This window comes from Cygnus atratus, chromosome 5, assembly GCF_013377495.2.
Source record: "Cygnus atratus isolate AKBS03 ecotype Queensland, Australia chromosome 5, CAtr_DNAZoo_HiC_assembly, whole genome shotgun sequence".
Taxonomy (NCBI): Eukaryota; Metazoa; Chordata; class Aves; order Anseriformes; family Anatidae; genus Cygnus; species Cygnus atratus.
In genome coordinates, this window is record NC_066366.1 from 59,551,251 (window position 1) to 59,574,142 (window position 22,892).

The window sequence follows — 22,892 nt, forward strand, 5'->3', positions numbered from 1 at the left end:
AGATACGACTTTTACAGTGCAATACAATTAATTCATTCAGCAAATTCCCATTTGTTTCATAACCAAAAATACAGAAACACACAAACATAAAATTTTAATTCCAGATGGTACTTTTGCAAGCCCTTCAGACCACTGAGAAACAGCTAGACTTTTTTCCCCCCCTCTCCAAGTCCCTATCACTCCAAGCTCTCACAAAACAGGAGACTTGTGGCTGCAAAGGAGGGGTCAGGAGGATATGAGATAGAGCCAAAGTTAACAGATGTTGCTGCATGACATTCTACACTGATTTGTTGATCTTTCACACAGTTTCAATTTTCTACTGTATTCTATGGTGCTCACAAAAATTAGCAGCAGCAGCAAAAAAGACAGACCACGATGATCTCCCCCAAAACAGCCTGGCTTCCCCTCCAGAAACTGACCTTCACATCTGCAAAACGCGGGAATTTGGGAAAGTAGCAGGATTGTTTGTGTAGACATTTTGTCTGCAACGGGAGATCGGAAGCTTTCCATGGCATAATGCTGCGCATAACCCGGGCTCCCACTGGTGAGCACTTGCTCTGCTTCAGTTCCCGGGGCCACTCAAAGCATCTACTCCCTCAACAGGGAGCTGAAGGCTCCTAATGCGGGACACTGGGTTAAAATTAACTAAACGGGGGGGAAAAATAGTCAGTAGAAAGGGAAAGCTGCTAATTAAATTTCTGGTTGAGGACAATGACCTTCCTGAATTAGTAGCGTGGCTATTTTTGTTTAGAGAGTTGCGGAAAGTGGATAACAAAATTGAAGATGCAAGTCCTTGAGAAGTGCTATCGTGGGGCTAGGCTGAAATAAAAGCAGCTCACATCCTCCATTGAAAAGGCTTTGTGTTTGTGATGAGAAAGAGTTGTGGCCTTTTTCTGCACTGCTGACGAGCCTGGAGGGGCTGCTGCTAGCAGTGCTCCAGTGACAGTGGCTCAAAAGCAAAACGCGGTGGAGAAAGTTCCCAAGTCAGCCATGAGTCACTCCAACTTCCAAAGCTACTGCACGCTGCTATTTCTACGCCGCAAGCTGTTGCTGCAACGTTAAAACCAGGCGACCACACTTAAAAAGTAGGAAATAAAGGTTAAAAATTCAGCATTGATACTGCTTCGTGATATTTTAAGGTCTTTTTATATTGCTATGCGTTGTCACTTTACAATCTATTCAAGCTCACGAAAATATTAAACTTTGTAGCTACCCTGATGTGGGCACGTAACACCCAGTGTAAGAAATGAATGCTTAAATAAGACTTTCAGATTTACAGCTTTGACAAACTTTGCATCTCTGACCAAACTGGAGGGAAAAGATGCCTCATCATTTTATTTGTGAACACCCTCATCTGGTGAGTGAAAAGCCTCAGTCTTTCCAAATCCAGAGGAATTTTGTTCCAGCCATAGAAAAGAAAATTCAGTTTCAGGCAAAGATCAAAACCATGATAAATATTTTTGGAAATTACTTGTGTGTGGAAAAAGGGAGCAGCTCAGATTGCAGGAGCCACATCTCTGGAGGGCATCACCAGAACAGCTGCTCGCTGTTAGCAGAGTTGCCATTGATGCATTCCTAACACTTTTTTAATGAGAGCAACTTCTGCTGACATTGGCCATGGGACGCAGGAGGGCCCTCGACAAACGGACGGGGCTCATCGCCAAACTCTTACCCCACCACCGCTTCTGTGGCTGCAGATGCCCATCTCCGCCTGCGGACTCCTGGTCGGATGGGATGAAAATATTTCATTTGTCTTCCTCTGGGGCATTCCCAAGGTGCCAGAGGCCAGAAGGGATCGCGATGGTTATTTACTCTCACGATGCCCAACTGGTAAGTGCAAGTGAGCTGTGCTTGGACGCTGGGAGGCTGACTGGTCAGCGTGCCACCTGCATGGCAGGCACTGGTGTACGCATCACAGGGAAAATTTACCTTTCACCTTTCAATGAGGATGCCCTAGGACTGTCAGCTCAGGCAAAGCACCTTCTTTTGAAAGGCATCCAGTCCAGACTCGGAGATTTCAGGTCATAAAGGTCCAGGCACATCCTCTAGGTAGGTTATTCCAATAGGCAATTATTTTCACCATTAAACACTGGCAGCTCGTTTCTGGCTTATGGTGCTTAGTGTCAAAGCAGGGTCTCTCTCCTTTGTCTCTGTTACACCCTGGGCCAGGGTACAAGCGTTACGAACCACTACACACTTCTGCATGGCAAAACCACCGTGGTGCTTTGGGCCCAGCAGCAGATCCGCACCTCAAGGAGCCCGTGCAGCTGTGTGACACAGCTCATTTGTTTTCTTTTCCCCAAATCACAGCTTCAGCTGATGGGCTTTGGCAACGTGGATTAGATTCCACTTAGCAACAGGGAAAAAAACACGACTGGCTGCGGCTCCAGCCCTATAGCTGTCTGACCCTTAGGTAAAGGCTTTTTCCTACGAGCTGGCATTTAGTCTTCCTTGAGCTGGGAAAGGGCTAGATGGAAGCACGGGAATTACAACATACGTTCCCGGATGAATGGGGCTGCATCTCGGTCAAACCCCCGCGAGCACAGCAGCTCTGTCGATGCTCTGGGTAGGAGCTGGCCGTATGGACGCTGCCGACCCCATGCCGTGCAAGTTTAGGGCTTGGCCAGGCGGGCTCCTGGGCAGGCTGGGTTCCTACTCCTTCAGCCCCGTGCAGGTTACGTGGAGGTCTCAGCACCGAGAGCTGCACAGATCCATGCAAAAAGCTGGCATGGAAACCACTAAAGTTCACCGTTGGAAAAATGCTGCTTTTCCCCTTTGCGCTGCTGTTTGGCTAAGGTGCTTTTGCAACAAACCTTGGTGAAGTTAAAAGGTTCAGTCTGAGCGATTTGTCCAGCTAAAAGCCGTTTGACCAGCAGCATCTCCCTTTTGTGTCTGCCCTGCGGTCCCCAGCCACTTCAGAAATGGCTGCTATACAGGGGAAGCTGTTGTGTAATTCGGAGACATCACATGAGACAATAACTATTACTTCGGACTTACACAGCACTTTTCCAGATCCAAGAAACATTTCACATCTATGAGGTAAGACTTATAAATTTTCTGTATTCCACCTAGACAGCCGGCCTTATCTCTTAGCCAGCCTTACCTCCTTCCAGCATTAGGAGACAGTTATTAGCACGCTAAAACCGAGATGAAGGCAGCGGGTCCAAGCTCCTGCTTTTGCATTACTTTCTCCCGACAAACCTAAGATCTGACGTTGTGGTCACGGGTAAGTATTTCTAATTCCCCTCGGATGCTGTAATGTTTGTGTAAAAGAAACTGACAGCATCCAAATGGAGACAGAAAAGGTTTCCAAGAACACAGACAACAGATTTTCCTGCCTCTTCTCCCTCCCACTCCCTATCTTCATGGCATACATGTGTTTTCTCTGGGATTATTTTAGGCACTGTAGCTGCCTATTGCATTTTGGAATGTATGGAACCGCAAAAAACACTGCTAATTAGAATGAAGGCATTTGCTTATCCGTAGAACTTTGTTTATTTAAAAGACTGCACAGCAGTGGATTTGCGAGCAACTGATTTTCCATTCATGTACTGTATGGTTTTAGATTAAAGGAGTACAGGATTAAATTGGGGGGAGAGGGGGGATAATGTCTTTGCATTACAAATAAAATGGACTGTTTAAAATGGACTGATTTACTTCTCACTGAGATGCATTGTTTGAGCTCTCTCTCAGTTTAAATAGTAAGAAAGAAAAAAGTAGCCAATTTTTGTTTCAGAGTGTGATGCAAGATGGCATTAACTAAAAAAAATAAAAAGGATTATATGCACAGATGCGAAGAGCTGCCCTTGCAGTGACACTGAGCTTATTTTAAACAAAAAGGCAGTAAAATCCAGTAAGGTCCTTTTAGGAAACATCAGAGCCCACTTCAGGCTATTAGAGCACCAGAGCTAGTGTATCACTGCACCTCTCACACAGAGGCTCGGCAAATGCCAGGTGTATTGGTGTTTGCTCGCTAGCAGGAGGAGGTTATTTTAGCACAGACTCCAGAAATACCAGCTCGAGGTGAAGCGTTCAGCCTTCCTCCCATCCTTCCGTCTCTTGCTTTTCCTGCCTCCAAGACTACACTGCCTTTCTTCACCCCCGTCCCTCTGCAGCAAAAAGAAAAACAACCAGCAGCCTTCTCAGAAATCTCCAGTGCCAAGGAGGAGGGGAAAGGAGAATGACAACTCCAAAAATGCACTAGTAGGGGAAAGAGGAGGAACAGCTATGCCACAAAAACATCCCCAGGCAAGAGACAGAAGCCAGAGATTGGGGTCATTAAAACATGCCCAGACAATGCCTGTTTCTGTGCTGGAGGTGGCTGGACCAGACGACGTAGCTGATCTTTTTGCTTTTTTTCATCTCTCTGCGCTCAGGAACTTGCCCAGGTCTGCTATCACCGCACTAAGAGAACACGCCGCACACGCCGGATAACAGAAATAGCAGATATGTGCTACGTCTCCCGAAGCCAGTTTGCAGCAGTGCTGTCTCTGGGGGTAATTCTTTTCGCCATCAGGTCGCGCTCCCTGCGCAGCCAGAAAGGAAGAAACTGCTCCCAGCACAGTGCCAGGGCACGGCTCTGCTAAAACGCATCCCAAGCGTCGGCTCCATCGCACGCAGCGCTGCCGGGAGGGTAACGAAGACCCTTCCTGATACACTGTCACTTGGGTTTGCAATGACCCCAGTGCTTACCAGTGGATGTTAGAACAATACTACAGACTCCTTGAATTTTTTACTATAAGTTGTCTTAGAAAACCATCTTACTTTTAAGCTCATGACAGAATTCAGGTGTTGGAAAGATGTTTTCATGATAACAGAATTTCTTAGAGAACAATCTTAATGCAAATATCCCAGGCACTCGGAGCCAAAAGCTGTTTTTTCAGTTCCCACCCTCCCCATTTGCTATTGACAAATCCGTGTCAGCAGTGCTAATATGGCTATCTGATTCTGATTAACTACTTTGTTTGACTACAGTAATACTCAGGAAAAGGAGAATGAAACTGATAGATTTGGAGGGCTCAGTTAATATTATTTTAACCTTTACCCTCCCTGTCTTCCACAGCTTTTTTAAATAAACAAGAAAAATGTCAAACTAAAATGCATAATTCCATTCCCTAGCCTAAAATTCCTGTGCCAGTGAGGTTTTTTCCAAGCACTTAAACATCTGAAACCAACTGCTCTTTCTTCTGCTTTCAAAAACCAACAACAAATCTAATTTCTTTACACAATTACAAAAAGTACTACGGGGATATCCCAGTAACTAAGCAGAAAAAGAACAAATGATCTGACACAGAAATCATCAGGATCAATTTAAGTTTTCCTATCGATCTCAATAACAGAATCCGACCACATGTGGCAGGGCGAAGATAGAAGATTCACACCCCTCTTCTCTTGGGGGTAGATGATTTCAGATGCCTAGCACCAACCTGACTAGATTTAGATTTCCCCCCCCCCCCCACAGTAAATTGAATTTTCAAAGCCAAAATGGATTTAAAAAATGTGCTTTCTTTACGAATGGCAGAAATACAGCCAGAGATCAACAGCACCAAAGAAGTTATTAACAAAGACGGTCACATATGTGATTTGTTACATGAAAACCTGTATCTGGGAAATTAACCACATCTATGCATGTGCTCAGCTATACTTGCCTCCAAAATTTTCCTTTTACAACCTTCTGACATAAATAATTACCTGACCAGACTTATCTTTAAGCTCCTGCCAAAAAGCCGCATTTCTCTAATCTCTCAGCAGAAAGCCTACGTCCATCACATGCTGAAAGAGAATTCTGCTGGTTCAGTGCCAGTAGCAGGATTTAGTGACTACTCTTTACAGAAAAGTCTTTTGCCCTTTCTTCACATCAGTGGATGACACTGCCTGTTTGCCCCTGTCATCTCCCAGCGAGCTGTCGAAGCACAGATATGATTCAGGGGATAGTCTGGATGTTTGCAGGACCGCGTCACGCGCTCATTTTCGGCAGAGACTCCAGAGCTCTGCCAAGCTTTCCTCAAAATCTCCGTCACCGTTTAAAGGACGGCACTGTACGCAAGACAGCACCGTTTCTGAAAACAGAGAATTAAAACACAACGACATTTTCACACAAGTAATGAGCCCACATGTCATCCCCTGGTTTTCAGGGCTCATTTCACAACCTTGCTCCCAACTCAGCCTCAGCCCCTGCGTGCTTACTCCGTGGTTTACAAGTGCATCGTGCTGCATGCAGCAGCTCAGCCTCCTCTGAGCCTTCTGCCCTGGCCCGCAGAGCCTTGCCTAGCACGATTCCTCTGCCTTGCACGATTCCTCGTGATTCCTCTGCCTTGCACGATTCCTTGTCGGCATTCGCAGCTGGACCGAAGAACCATGCCTGAACCAGCTGCTGTGGGGGACGCGGATACCTGGCAGTTGTGACTGCAAACCTCACCATCAGCTCGACTGTTCTTTGTCCTACAGTGGCTTCAGGGCTCGACATTGCCCTTTTCAGGGTACACCTGCATCTTCTTTCTATTTTTTTGTCGAGAGGCTTCACTAAGGGTGACTCAGAGTCCACGTTAGTTCAGTTTGTTGTGCTGTTTCCCAGTGTGCTCTGTCAGTATTACAGCATTAAGCAGAATTAAGGAAACTTTTGTTGCATTTCTACCATCAGACTTCTGGAGCCTTGATCATTTTGATTTGGCTCTCAGCAAAGCACAAGCTCTGCTGTAGCCAGTCTAATTACAGGATTATAGGCCTTAATATAATACGGTTTTAAATGCCCACATTAAGGGCCTAATTTTTCAAGGGATGTGAAACAGAAATCAGTTTGACAAATGCCACTTTGTGTATCACAACAAATAACATTTAGCGAGTGACAGACGTACCAGCAGAGATCACAGCACAGCAATAGCCGTGCATCGCTCACCAACCAGCAGCAATTGTTCGAGTCTCGGTACAGCTGAACCTGCTGGGGTTCCTGTTGTGTTGCAGTAAAGCCGGGCGTTATGCTGATAAGACTCCTCGATTATGCAAGAAAATAATTTAGGAATTCCTGCAGAACAATGGAACTTGCAAAACTTAGCTGCTTTATTGGTGAACCCGTCACAATCTGACAAACAATGATACATCGCTGTACCCACTGCCTGCTCTTTCCTAGGATTCCCTAAAGCAGCTCCCCCCAACCCAAATACCCACAGCTAGACAATATCATTCTTAAGGAATGTAGAGTCTGATGGATGATTTAAAAAGAAAGACTGCTTAAACTAACAAAACCGAACAGAAAGCTGACCTCAGTCTACAGAGGATGAGAAATTCCGTGTGTGAAAATCAGACATATTCCCTATTTCACTGAGCATACAGCCTAGACCCAGATAAATGTTGATAAAGATGCAGAACACCCCAACCAGAATGGCTTGTCTGACTGATAAAGAAATAAAGTGAGATTCCTTGAATAGCTAGATTTTAAGGAGGGACTGCTAAAACGTGATAAAACTCTGGCAAAAGAAAGCATGGAAGTTTTTTAAGCCATGGGGACAAAATAAAGGAATAAAATATGAAAAGGACAGTAAAAGCAGATGAAAAGAAGAATGTGAATAGAATAGGAAAAACAGAAGGAGAGAAAGTCAGAATGAATTGTCAGAAATAGGCAAAGAGATAAAAAGGAGGCATTTAGAATAACTCAAGTCCAAAGCAGAAAAATGAAGAGAGCATCACCAGGCATTTGCAGCACATGACACCTCCCGCACAATATTTGTGGACTACTTACTATAAATTTTAAACACAACCTGAAACCTGTTAGCAACATATTTAGAAATTATCGCTTTTAGAATAAAGTGCAAAGCAGTTTATTTCTAGCCTTTTTTCTCATTTGCATGCAGAGAGCACAAGAAGATGTGAGCTGATTATCGTGGTGACAGGAAGAGACACTGCAAATGTAACAGTTCATGCACTGCTTTGAAAATACACATTAATTTTGTCAAACTAAATGAAACACTCCCTGGGGTAGAAGCAACTGTGTTTTTCACAGATCCTCACAAAACATGCTTTTTGTCCTTCCAGAGAGGTTTAGTTTTTTTTCCATGCAAGTTTCAATCTCTGTTTTAACTGCTTACATCAAAATGATGCTCACACCTGAATTACAGACACGTGACAGCTTTCCCAGTGGTGCACACTTCCAACAGCACCTGAATTTTAGCAGTACAGGACAGGATACCCGGAAATTCACAGGATCAAATTCTGTTTGCAAGCCCTGGCTGATCCCCAGAGCGCTGCAGAAAGACCCCTCCGTGCACCCAAGCCCTGCCACGGCCCCACCGCATCGCTGCGGTTACAGGGGCTGCGGCTGTGTTGCTCCATGAAGCACAATAACCAGAAACATCTAAAGCATTCATAGCGCAAGCAAAAAAGGAACGGTTCCTGCTGGGAAAAATCTACAACCTCACTTAAGAGAAAAATAGAAGCTGGCAGCAAAACTGCAATACAATCGCACATTTTTTTTCACTTAGTCCTAGAAAAATCCTATTTATCTGTTTATAATATAAGGAGATGCTTCATCTGTTTTACCTCATTCGCTGGCTCCTTCGTGAGCCCTTTTGCTAAAACACTTGTATTCAAGTACAAAAAAAAAAAAAAGCAAGTGTCGCCACACATTCTGAAAGAGGAGACTGCTGTGAAAGCAACTGCAGCACAAACGTCAGGTTTCGAGCAAGTTACAGAGGCTGCATGAGTATTTCCTGCTACATGCTTGTAACAAGACAGCTCTGCCTTAAAAACAACATTTCCATTGTAGAAAGGGAGATAAGCTCTGACAAATACTGGATGAGCCCGCACCAGCAGCATGCCCTGAAATGTGGTGATATACCAAACGCAGTGTACTTTTTTACTGCAATTGCACGCCGCAGTTATTTCTTACTTCTCAGTGAAAAAAAACACAGACGAGCTGTAATCCAAGAAAAAGGAAGCCCCAAGAACAAGCATTAAAAGCATTTGTTAATCAAAGGACTAAACATATAGGAAAGTTTTCATTTCTTTGACTTTCGTATGTTATTTCCATACAGGAAAATAAACATGAAGCTCTCCACAGATGATGCAAATGTCTTACCCTGGCTCAGGACAGCTGCTGTTCTGAGAAACAAACCAAAATGAGCTGATCATTTGAATTCCCTTAAAACTCAAAATATTGGGCCAAGTAAAGCAAAGTAGAGCTTACAGTACAGTTTAGCAGGCCATGCCTAACATCTTTGTGCACTTAAAATTTTTAATTTAATTAACTTTACCTGTTAAGCTTACAGGAGAGAAAAAAAATACAAACTTATTTTCTCCTAAACCCTGAATTATCAAGTCCAAATCCCTCTACAAGAAGTAATAAAAATAGTTTGGTTTCTGGTAGCAATAACAAAAATGAGGGCAAGATTAATTCTTACACTTTTATGGCAAACAATCTAAAGCAGATGTTTGAGAATAAAAGCGAGATGTCAAAGTAGTTAATAAGAGCTTTTCAAAACCAAACACAACAAGACAACTTGCAGCTTTATGTGCTTATATAAAACTCTAAATCATCTCAGTCAGCTTCCACCGTTAGCCCTTCTCTATTCTCTGGAGCTTCACAATAACCAAAAAAATGCTATATTCAAGTCTAAACTACTACAGATCTACACCTTCCAAAGGAAGGTACAAAGCTGCAAGTGAGCTTTGCTGATTAGAGATCAACTGCTGAATCAGGGCCTCTGTGAGCAGGAATACATTTCCATCGTTTGAATCGTCACAATATCCAGAATAAAGTTCCTAAAGTTTACAAGAACAGATTTTAAATATATCTTTAAAAGTCCAGATCATTTCTTCTAGAATACTCAGTTTTAAGACAGAGATCAAACTTCACATAGTAAGGTCAAAAATCAACATAAGCATTCCTTAGAATCAGACTTCAAATATCTATTTGAAGTTATCCACACTTTGTTTGCGAGTTCAAAGAATTGCTGATCATAAAGCAAACTGGAAGATATTAAATCTTCTAAGTACAAATTTCACAAAAGACAATGCGTGCATGCAGGAGAATTGAGTCCTTCCACCTTTAATATGGCAAAAGTTTGTGTAAGGTAACCATAAGCACACCCTTTTCAAATGAAACTAGCTTTTATTGTGAACACGAAAGACACTGTGTTAACTTAAAACACCGTTCACTTAGATGTGCTTTCCAAAACGCCTTAAGCGGGATTATATTGATTTAAATAAAGTAAATTAGGCAAGTTTTTGCACTCAAGCTTCCCACACAAATAGGATTTGCCAAGCCTTTTGAGTCTAATCAGTGGTACAATCATACAGGTACACAAGAGACTGACTAAGCACGCGCACACATTACTGGACTCACCAGCACGAGCTGCTTTTGGGCCGACTACGAAAAGCTGCCTCGCAAGCCAGTCAGCCTAAACCTCCATCTACCTGGAAGCCATCCATCCAGCTACAGTGGGCTACTGCGCATCTGCATCGCCGTTCCACTTCATTACATGAAACACTAACCCCTTCTTGCAGGCATGGGGGTAACTGATACCGTATCAGTGAAGTCCATGGGAGCAGATCAGAAAGCCTAGAGTTCATATGAATAATAATATTTTGTTGCATTTCCTTTCCCAAGTGCAGGCAGTCGGGGGGGTATTCTCCTCCTCCTCCCCAGCCACCTTCACTGCTGGACTATAACCATGTTAATTCCCTCACGCCAAGGCAAGCTGTTCAAGAAGCTTTCAGCATGTTTGGCTTGATAATCCAGGGTGGGATTTTTCTTATTTGCTTTTTTGATTTAAGCATCCAAGATTTAACAAAAGAGAGAAAGGTAAGACGTGCAACTCTCATGAAAATTATATTTTCAGCAAGAGATAGCAAGTCCATACCTAAAAGCTTTTAAAAGAACCCAAACAGCTTAAATCACCACCAGCCTAAACAGCTTTGCCCTAGAGCTCTGGACATAAACTTTTACCAACCAATAATAAAGTGAAAATCATGTTTTTGCCTTCGGTTTCACATTAATCTCAGGTCGCAGTTAAACCACAACACCGCATCAACTTTTCTCTCCTGTCTCCTTGTCACAGCCATCGCTGTGTTGTAGAAACACTCATTGCTAGGATGGAACATTGGCACCTGGTGTGTCCGAGATCTACAAGGAAAAAAGACTGCCAGAGCTTAAAAGCAGCTCACCTTACGAAGCCGCCTAATCCCCAGCCTCGGCTACACGAGCGGCCATGCCAGCCAGCTCCGGGGCATTAGCAGAAGCAGGGAGTTGCAGCAACTGTTTGTGCTATCGAGAGGAGGAAATTCAGACTTTGTTCATTCTTTCATATCTTAGATTTAAACCAATACCAAAAGGCAACCGTTCAGTGATACAATGCGCACCCTATAATTCATACAGCCAGTTGACTCACAGCAAACCGGCAGTCCAGCCAGGATAATGCGTCACAGAATGTACCTACATTTGTTTCTGTCAAGGGTTACAGTTTGCTTTTAATCATTTGTAATGCCTCGCAATGTACTTGGATGTGTATACTGTACATACACACAGAAGATTTAGTTTAAAAAAAAAAACGAGTCTCAGTAATTAGGGACCTGATTGCAGTGCTCAGATGCTGCATTTTTAAATGAGATGCTTTTTTTACTCACGGGTGTTTGTTACATATGCATATACACACACAAATAATCAAGCACGAGAGTTAAACAGCTCTTAACAAATGCTATCACTGCACGTTTTGCAAGTCTCTAACGCCCCGATCATGTGTGGATTTACGTGCAGGTTTCATTTACAGGCACATCAAGCCAACAAATCTATTTGCTATAAGGGAATTTCATCAGACACCTATTTGGGGCTTAGACACGGGCTCAGCAGTGTTGATCCAGCTCCAAAAACCACCCAGCTTCAAGCACCGGGGCAGCCTCTCGAGGCGAAAGGAGCAGCCCCACAGCGGTCGCTTTGTCTGGATGGCGGCCGGCGAGTCCGGTCCAACAACGCCCAGCAAGCCTAAACGTGACTGCGTAAACCGAGCCCATCCGTTTCGCTGCAATTACCTATGGCAATAAACACAATGGCCTAGGAAGCTGAGGCTTGCAGAAACAGGCCTCGAGAGAAGCAGCCAGCGCCCTGACAACCCCGACCTCGGCTCCATGTCCTCCGGCAGCTCGCAGTCAGGGCCCGGCCACCGGCACCTGCCGCGGCCCAGCCCGCGGAGCCGCCATGATCCCTCAGCAGGCCATGGGGACCAGGCCGCGTGTGGCAAGGACGAGTAACAGAGCGGGGAGCCGGGCCAGCAGGAGCACTTGCTTGCCTCATCTGACAGCACGTGCTTAAGGGATTTCTGGGTCAGGGCCAGGATGAGCCCTATCCTATGTGACCAAGCGCCTCTTTCGGTTTTGGGTCATAATTTTAACATGGCTATTTCAGTGGTAACGGTAGCTAGTCCACGAGGGCAGGCTTTTGTTCAGTACTCAGGAAGTGTATAGTAAGATGAATTTTACCAGATTACTAGGCCATTTTTGAAGCAAACATCCATTGGCATAAGGATTTTAAAAAAATATATTTAAATGAATGCTTGACCATGCCTCTTTAACCGAAGGTGGGCATCAAGAGACTAATACAACATAAGAGATATAAAGAAGTATACAGGGCTTCCAAGTACTCTCTCAAGAGTAGTTTTTAAAAAAATATATTTTATATTTTTTTTTTACATAAAACATTTTAATTTTTATTATCTAAGCCCCAATTCCTTGGCCTGCACAAACTGAGAAAATAGTCCCACTAGGGACTATGGATAATTGGGTCCATTACTCATAACAAATAGATCAAGCATCCTCAAATAAGCTAATTTGCAGAGATAGTTTCCAAATTTCTCTACTCATGTCTTTAAAACTTTAAAAGGAAGATAGACAGTTATAAATCATACAAACACACAGCCTCAGTGATCCATACCATTTTAAGAAGTAGACCATAGAAGCCGTTCACTGTCATAGCCACTGAAGTAATTGTATTTACTTCAGTGTCTTATTTGAATAAATCATATCTCAGCATTTGGCAGTACACTTGACATTTGCCTTTACAGTAAAAGAAAAAATTGCAAAATGCAATGCAGACAAACCACAATCCTCTGTAAATTGATGTTCAGGGGCATCAATATGGGATGCACCTAATCACATCAAAACAATAGAAGAAAACTTGCTTTCTTTCAAAATCCACATCAGATTTCTTTAATTTCTGTATTTACTAAACTGTATAAACAGAAAAACAGTGGTTCAATGCAATCAGTACAGTTCCATTTAAAGAATAACACATCACAGAACTCTTAAGTCTTTTTGGAAATACCTCTGCTGCTCAGAAGCACTGGCCTTCCACCAGTTGCTGCTCCACATGCTATTGCCAATCAGCTCCATTTGCTGTAGCGCATTCCAAAGTTTACTAATTAATCTCTGCACTAAACCCCACCAATGGCTGGTTGCCATTTGAAATGATCATCATCTTTTATTTAAAGACATAGTGACCCTATGGGCTAACTCAGACCTTATTTGAAAGCAAGGTGTTGCAAGTTTCAGGTAACTAGATCCACTTCAATATCAATATCAAATATGATGTTTTTTCTACTGGACAGAGAAAACCTCTTGATACAATTGTTAATAGTTTGAGTGCCTATACTAGACGTACTATGTTATTTCAACATTAACTGTCAGGAATCGAGAAAAATCTTACGCTTTCATCTAGGAGTGACATTCAGCAGAGAGTACGAGATGCAAAGTCCTGGAAGAGAGCACTTCTCTCTTGCAAAACAATGTATGTGCTTTGAAGTCATGTGTTTTAATGATTCCAGCTTATTGCTACATTTCATATGAGGTTTTAAATATTGATTTCGCACAGTCCAACCACTCGCACTATTGTTGTAGGCTGCTCTCATTCAGCAGTGCATGCGAGCTCTGTGACCTTCACAATGACCTCTACAAAAGCAGTTGTGCATTTTAGTGTGGTGTAAATCCTCACAGACAAGTCGAACCTGTTCTTTTTGGCATCCAGCCCTTTAGATGAATACTCTGCTGAGATTTATTATGAAAGGGGAATGAAGGGGCATTATTGCACAACAGCCATCCCTCTCATACAGAGAAGTTCTATCTTTTACAACTTCTAAAGACTTTTAAATAAGCGGATCCTCTTAATTACACAAATCCTTCTTTCTTCTCACCAATTTTCTGCAATTAAAATTCACTGTGATTTACAAAAATGTAGACATGCCCAGAAAAAGCATGTGTGCTAAGGTGTTTTATATTATCATTAATAAGTAATATTCATACTTCCTGTTACTATACACGAGGGATTAGTGTTTCCTAGCACGCCATTCAGTTACAACACTGAAGTATTATTCCACATTGTAGCAACATACACTGCCCTAAAAGGGTCCATTAATTATTTTTGTAATGCCATGAAGTTGCTGCAGGATATTAGACTGTCTCCCTAAGAAATACACTCCAATAGTAAAATGATGAATGACAACATTTGCAGGTTTTTAATTAGATTCCAGAGGAGTAAGAAAGCTTTGTCAAAGTTATTTTCCATGGCCTTAGTTTAATACTTTGCATGTCCTTATGCAAATTAAAAATTAAAAACAATATAAAAAAATCAAGATTAATTGAATTTAAAATATAAAAGTATATAAAGTATAAGAGCGACAGATTCTATAAATTCAATCAATCTGCTGGAACGGTCAGAGTAGTAACCATAGCATTCACATTATCCACGTTCCTTATGGTTTCCTAATTAGTTCTTCAACAAAACTTGTCCTAATAGGGAAGGTGGGGAAACCAAAACAAAAAACACCCAAATAAAGTTGTATTCATACTCTAGGCCAAAAATTCAAGTTCAAACCGGCTTTACCTGGCAGTCAGTTGGTATCAACTGGAAATGAACTGTGATCGAAACAAACGCCCCCAATCTAAATCTCTCAGTTCCCCTGAAAACCTCCTTTCCTCTGCCAAGTGACAATGCACACAGACATACCTCAGACTGGAAAAACAGAGAACTGCTGTATCCCTCTCCCAGTCTCACACACACATTAACCTATGGGCTATGTCAGGTATAAGATCTCTCTCCCATTTCTCTAGTCTCAGCTGGCCATTCCTTAGCTTTCTTGCTCCTCCTTTTCTGCCAGCAAAATCACAATAGTGAAGACTTCCCAATACAAGTAAAAAACACACTGTCACCCCACCTTTCCCAGGTCCATATTGCACTTTCACAGCTCCAGAACTGCAGAGGTTTCTCTAACAGAAAATGCAGCAACAATTTTTACCATCTAAATTCACTTCCTATCTGTAGGTCCTGCATCTGCTACCTCAAGCACAGTCCACTCATTGACTTCCAAACCTGATACCACCACTAAGATGGATCGGAGGTAGCCTAAAAATAAAAGACGACAAACCAGCGTGATCACACGGTGTTGTATTTAACAATTATGTATCCTGAGTTCTAACAAGACTTCTTCCTAACGAAGGAATTTCACATTTTGAAAAGCTGCAGTTGCCATGTACTCTTCATAAATAAAAACAAAAATGCAGCTATGTTTATACCTTGTTCTTCATGACCAACAGAACAGCACAGATAGCACCACTATTTTATTTCTGGCCATTAAAAAAAAAAAATCCCAAGGTTTTCAATCAGGTGATTAACACTTATTAATGCCAAGGTTGTACCTGGCAAACAAGCTACAAAGAAAGTTACTTACGTGGAGCTTAAAAGCAACCAACAGCTAAATGGATACAACACTCCTCAGGCATACTTTTGTATTTTATATTTTGCTCTAAGAATGAAGTATTTGTTTAATTTTGTATGTCGTATTCACTTAACTAACCAGATACAAGTTAGGTTAAAAATTAGCATTAAACAAATGCTGTACACAACGCTATCTGTAAAACTAAACTAATACAACATTGTGCTTTAGTATATCCTGCACCTTCAAGGTGTTTTTTATCCCTTATTCCAAACAGATTTTAGAACTGCTTGATTTGAGAGAAATTCTTGGCCTAATCCTGTCTAGGCTTCAGATCCTACAGAAGTTAAAATGGGTATTCGACCTCAAGACATCATCCCACAAAGAGATACTTAGGGTAGATAAATGAAAACTGAATGGTTGAAGATGAAGGAGGCAGACAGTTTCCACTGTAATCCCCTGTACATCCTCCAACCAGCTCTCAAGTCAAGCCATCTTCCTCCCCCCACACAATGAATAAAACCCTAATAATGCTCCAGTGGGAACAAATGCAAAAGGGAATCCTTGGTATGCAGGCACAGCCAAGACAGTGCCAACAGACATTAAGCACCAGGATATAGATGTTGAAGATCTATGCCAAGTTCTCTTCTGTCAAGCAGACAACAAAGTAGCCCCCCAACTCTATCTGTGTTACAGCGTCCATGTGGCTGGTGGGAAATCCTTACAATAAAGCTCCTCAGCTTATCCCTTTTCTGGATTGTAGTCATGAGCTGGCTCAAATCTTGCTCCAAATGAAAGCAGACTGCCAGCATCCTTACTGCTGGTGCCACTGCCAGCATCCTTACCACCAACCTCTTCCAGAAACTGCTTACTTGGTGGAAAGGCAGAAGCTTCTTTGAATATTTACAAATTGATTATTCATCAAACTACACTCATCTAAACTCAAAGGGCCTACTGCAAGGCAGCACTACAAGCTGGGCATCTTTACATATATCCTTGGGACACACGTGGCTTTTCTTTTTATGCTAGCCATGTACTCATGCCCACAGGTACACAAACACAGGCAGCCCCGAGCCCTGGTGCCAAAGACCGCCTAACGATGGCAAGGATCAGATGCCTACATCGATCCCGGTTAGATCTGTCAGCAAGTCTACGCAGCACAGAGCATAAGGTCTTGTTTACTTGAGTACTGCTTATGACAGTCTCGCAGAGGATCACATTTCTGTGGTTCTCTTTCTGTGCTTTGGAGAAGAGAGTACCACTGCATTTATTTATGCCTCTCTTTCAAGAGATGAAACAGGAGAACAGACCTCAGACCTAACAATACGTGGTTCTTTGTTCCTGTCGGCAGCCCGCCATTCTAAATTCTTACTCCCTCCAACCTACTCACCTGTTCTTCCTTTTTCCACCGTTCTCCAGCAATTCCCCAAGCACCACCTTTAAATGTACTGTCTGCCTTGTCCAGGATCTACTTCACTGTCCCACAATAACACGAGAATCGTTCTACTTACACAAACCCATCATTTCATTTCCTAGTAATCCTTGCAAATGTTGCAAGTTCCAGTGTCCTGGCCTCCGTCCAGCTAATTTAGATGGATGGTTCCACATGTGCTCTCTGTCCCTCCGCTTCCTGCCCGTACCACTGCGCGCATTTGTCTGAGCGAGCCAGAGCAGGTTTCTTTGTTTCCACAACATTTCCAATTATTTTATATTTTAAAGGACAGCCTGAATAAAAGGACAACATTCATACCATGATAGTATCCTCTAGGCATGAGGCAGGGGATGTTACTGCTCTGCTACACATTCTGCACGCCTGGCCCTCCCATTTCCCCAAAATACCGAGTTACCTGTGAGGCAACTGGAACAAAAACTCCAATAGTCAATTCTCCACTCTGATATATTCCATATCTACATTTTTATTCTTTAAAAAAAGAAAAGAAGAATAAAGACAAGCCGAACTTTCAAAGATCAATGCACTTCTTCATGAGGATGACTTCTTTCATTAGTATCCGGTGCTGACAATATTCCTTTCCAGCAACACCCCGACTGACACACTGAATCCAGACTAGGTATGTATGGGGAAATTCACCTTTTCATGTCCAACACTGATTGCCTAAAACAATATTCCCTTCTCCCACCCTCTGCACCTGAACAAACATTCTTCGGGAAAATTCTTATTGAAGTCTTCTTGGTAGAGAACATTGTCTCTTTGATCCAAAATATCTTTCACTGCAAGTGCCCTAGTACAGTGAGTGCACCTTGGATGACTACTGACTATTGAAAACTAACACCCTCAACACACCTTTGAAACACATCTTTATTTTTAAATGTATTTTTAATTTGTGTAAATGTGCTATTTTAAAGCTCAAAAGTTGACTCCTTCGAGACCTTGTAGCAAGCACTTATTTGTCCACTGTGCTCATTTAGGTACAAGTATAGATGTGGAGAGAAGGTGATTAATACACACGCACACCCAGCATGACCTTAATCAACACGCTGAACATTTCTGCTTCTTGTAGAGGATTAATAATATTAATAACCATGGGGTATCTCATAACAGGGATTTAATCAAAACAGAAGATGCTGTGGGGAACAGAGGTCCTGCATACATGCCCCTGCCTACAGCCAGAACCCTTGTTAAGAAGTACATGGGGCATCACGTTCAAAACCATGTACACGTGCCCACAATCCTGCTGCTCTTGGAGTCCAGACTTCTCACACGGAAACTCATCCAGCCAGAGGACTGCCAAAATGCTTGTCCCGGTGTCGGCTGAGAGTTAATTTCTTTCATAGTAGTTGGTATGGGGCTATGGTTTGGATTCAGGATGAATATAATATTGATACCACACTGTTTTAGCTGTTGCAGAGGAGTGCTTACACAGTGCTGAGGACTTTTCAGCTTGTCATACTGCCCTGCCAGCGAGGGGTGCACGAGGAGCTGGGAGGGGACACAGCCAGGACAGCTGACAAAGACTGGCCAAAGGGATGTCCCACACCATATGGCATTGTGCTCAGCAATAAAACTTTGGGGGATTGGCCGGGGGGGGGGCTTCTGTTTCTCAGGGACAGGCTGGGCATCGGTCAGCTGTTGGTGAGCAATTGCATTGTGCATCACTTGTTTAGATTTGTTTTGCTTTCTTCACCCTTCTTTCTTATTAAACTGTCCTCATCTCAACACATGAGTTCTTGCACTTTTTGTTTTTCAGTTCTTTCCTGAAGAGGACTCTCCATTTCTCAGAATTACTGCACCAGGACTCAATTGTGAACTCCCCACCACATCTCCTCTAGTGACCTTCTCCCACTACGATCATTACTCTTGGCCCTCCTCGCATGACATTTTAACTCTGGCAAGAATTTCAAAGCCAGATGTTGGCTGTACTTACCCAAAACTTGTCTGAAGAAGGCCCTGAGAAGAGGCAAAGAAGAGAATATAGGCTTACAGGAGATCTTCTAACCATGCTGCAAGGTGAACAGGCTTTATGACATCAGCAAACAGACAGTTCTGGTTCACTAAGAAATGGAGTAGCCAAGAATAAAAGTGATCTGTGAGATAAGTCTGCACACATGTGCCTAACAGGCAAGTGTCTCAAAACCAGACACAATCCAATTGACAGCTGACTCGGAGGAATCTGTGAGCCCATTAGCCCAGCTCTGCCATCCCAGACCACCAGCCCTCCATCAGGTAAACAACAAAGAGGATCAAGGAGTGACACAAAACTGCTTTGATCAGCAGCAACAGAAGAAAAGATTAAAAGCAAACCTGTAGTGTTTTCACAAATGCAGACAAGTGCTAAGAAAATGGGATCATGGCAGGAAGATCACACGTTCTGTGCACAAACACAAATTCACTCCTCTAGCTTGCCTAAATGGCTCTAAATCCTCTTTGCTCTTACTGCAGTTCCTTAAATACTCTTATTTCTCTCTTTAAATGATTTTTCCTGTCTAAGGAAAAAAAGAGTCCTTTTATCAGTTGATGAATAAATTTCACATCTAGTCTGTAGACTGGAGACAGACTATCAAAGATTTGCAGAAGAAATCAATTCTTTTATTGTTAAGCAACAATTAGGATGTCTGGACTATTTCTCTAGATCTAAATTCTAAAATATTTAGTTCTGTGAAGTCCTCTTACCTAGTCGTCTCCAAGTACATAACAAGTTTCAGCAAGGAGGCTGAGAACAACCTGCTTTCTGCATCTATGGACTGCCATCACGTCAAGGTAACACACGGTTACAAAGCTCCCCCTAAAATGTAAAAGCAAAGGCAGTGAAGCACTGTCAGAGACTGCTGGGGAGCCTCCATCTTAGGAGGTCTCTAGGAACGGGTCAGCCAAGTCCCTGCCAGGACGAGCTGAAACCTCACCGATGCCGCCTCAGAGCAGGGAGAAGGCCTCATGACCTCGAGCCCCCCACCCAGCACTATGATTATCCAATTCCCCAAATAACCACTGCAATTTCGGCATCAAAGTTGCTTATTTTATTCCTTTTTTTTTCTTCCCTGGCCTAAAAGTCCACTCTTTCAGCGGAACTTTGGCCTTTCTTGATTTTTTGTATCATCTCTACCAAGATACAACAAGACAGGTTACGCTCACGCTTTGAAACAAGGAACATATTTACTTCTGTTCCTGCCTATCCCTACCTTCTGGGATGTTGACTTTTAAACAGTGCACCAAGCACCACCATTTAACAATTTTTTTGCTTTAAAAAACGTGGTTCAGTAACTTTGCACCATTCTTTCAGCACAAACTTTAATATTGAACATTTATGATGTATGCAACTCTTGGCCAAAGCAGAGCATCAAAAGGACATATATGTACTAAATTGCATCTTGTTAGAAAGAACAGCAGCACCAAAAAAGTTATATTGGAACAATCTATAAATGTGTTTACATTATATGAATGATTTGCTGTTCCTTCACAAGGCATGTAGGAAGTCAGCACTTCTCAAACGTGTAAAGTATTTCCATGTGCTTAAAGCATGATCTTTCCAAAACAAACAATGATTGAGAAATTTTTTATTATTCTTTATTTCCCTGCCAGCTGTTTTTTTGGACTCTCCTTTCAGCCACCTTCTTTCTTTCAGTCAGATCTCTCCTTATTGCTCACAGTAACACCTACTCAAGCAATAGCATTTTCAGAGCTATGTAAGACTCAGAAATGGGAAGATCTCCGCCTGATTTAAATGTCACTTGCCTTAGGTCAGTTTACAAAGCGTCTTTGTGCTATTGTAGCAAGTGGCAGGTCTGGCTGCTGGTGAGGGTGGAATTTGGGCACCTACAGGAGGACCTGTGAGCCAGTTCTCGCCGCCCTTTCCCGGTGACTGCTCCAGGACAGGCAGGGGAGAGGAGCTGGCAGCCTCCTCCCTGCGAGCCTCTTCCTAAATAACCTTCCTCATGCAACCAAGACATCGTGCTGCCTGACACACAGACGCACTTCTGCAACCTGATGGCAAAGAGGCAAGCAAGCCCTTGAGCAATTACATAAATCAAACGGGAGGAGAAAAAAAGTAAAAGACCAGTTCCATTCCAAAAAGAGGCAGATAAAGGGAAGATGTGCTCCGCTGCTGGCTACAGCCACCAACTTTACTAACATACACATTTGTCTCGTTGCTCACTCCTGTGCAATTAACAGCTTTGGCACTATTTCATTTACTGAATTCCAGTCATTACAGCTGTGCAAACTTACGGGCCCAATTCCTATTTATACTATATGTATATATAAACATGTGCTGCCTTAGCCATGTAAAGGAGCCTTAAAGCAAATGTACAAATATTTATTCTAACGGAGCAGTATAAGAGAGTCCTGCCATAAAACAGAATCGGAACAAGTGGTTCTGATTATGTCTGTGCACCAAACTGTTTAATTTTGACTATGGCATCTTTCCTAAGGCATTCCAAACAGTAATCCTGCAAAGAGATACAGGGAGATGCATAACCGCATTTCCAAAATCCAGTCTCTTTTTGCAAGTCCAGCACTGTATAAATGAGGGGAAATGACAAATAATATCATTTGCCTTGCTTTTTTTTTCCCCTAAAAAATCTTACCTACATTAGGAAAAACATTGAATATAACTTGCTTAACGTTTACACACTTTGATATAATAGTAATTACACAGTAAGCCCAGAACCCAATTAAATGTTTTAGACTTGAGTCTGCAGGTTGGAGTGCACAGGAAGCGTTCTGATGATAGATCACTTTTAAATACAGTGTATCTGGCATACACTTCAAAAACAAAGTTCAAATATTTAAGCACAGTTCTGCATGTATGTGCTCGAATCCTAACACAACATCTTTAAATAGCAGGCCAGAGATTTAGTGAAACTAATATATTTACTATTGCTAATCATTCTCCATCATGCCACTCAGACGTCGCAGGCATATTGTGAACATAATCCTATGAGATTTAAGTGAGCAGCATGTGGTCACAGGACTCTACATCACTTCTAAATCCAGGTTGTTACCTCTAAACTGAATTCTGCCATTCAGCATTTTTGGTGTCCTTTCACTCGTGTCTGTATCTGTATTGTCAGAGGTGGTTCACATCCAGCAGCCACAATTTCTTCTCCCTTTTTGCTTTTCAGAAATAGATATCCTTCTCACCAAATCAATGCAATTTTCATTGCTGAAAACAACCTATTGTTAGTGACGACAAAAAATCAAAGCTAAAACAACATGCAATATTCTCACTGGGAGACAAGAAAGTGCTCAGAACTGCAGAACCCCACGAGCAGAGCTGGTGTTACAGAGCTGTACACATGCACCTGCCCTCCAAATGTGCAACCCCCCTAAAATCTGCACTCCGAGGAAGCAGCTTCCATGGTTTGGCCAGCAGTGCTGCTTCTCTCAGCATGGCTGAGCACCACAAATCCCCTCACCAGCACATCTGCATTTCCTCTGCAGTGGGATGCTGCTTCATGGGACTGCTGCCCAGCCCGGTGCGTCCAAGCACTCAGCTGGGATACAGCTATCACGCACGCAGGCACCGCGACTGCAAGGGGAATGCAGAAGCGTCGTAGTATAGATTCAGCCACTGACTCCTGCTGGAGGTCTAGATAATGCTCAGTGTCACTGAAAATTTTACCTTTACATGCACGCTCTCTAAAGGAAGCATGCCTCTTCTGAGCAAATCCATACATCTAAACACTTCACCTCTTCTTGAAAATCCACGTTGTGATTCTAAACTATATAATCTTGTGAAAAGGGAATTA

General features: G+C 42.7%; 1 protein-coding gene across 1 annotated transcript in view; it reads right to left on the reverse strand.

Annotated features, from left to right (window-relative positions):
* The window catches only part of MNAT1 (MNAT1 component of CDK activating kinase), a 123,863-nt gene that overhangs the window by 38,291 nt on the left and 62,680 nt on the right, over positions 1-22,892 (reverse strand). The gene's annotated exons all lie outside the window — the stretch shown is intronic.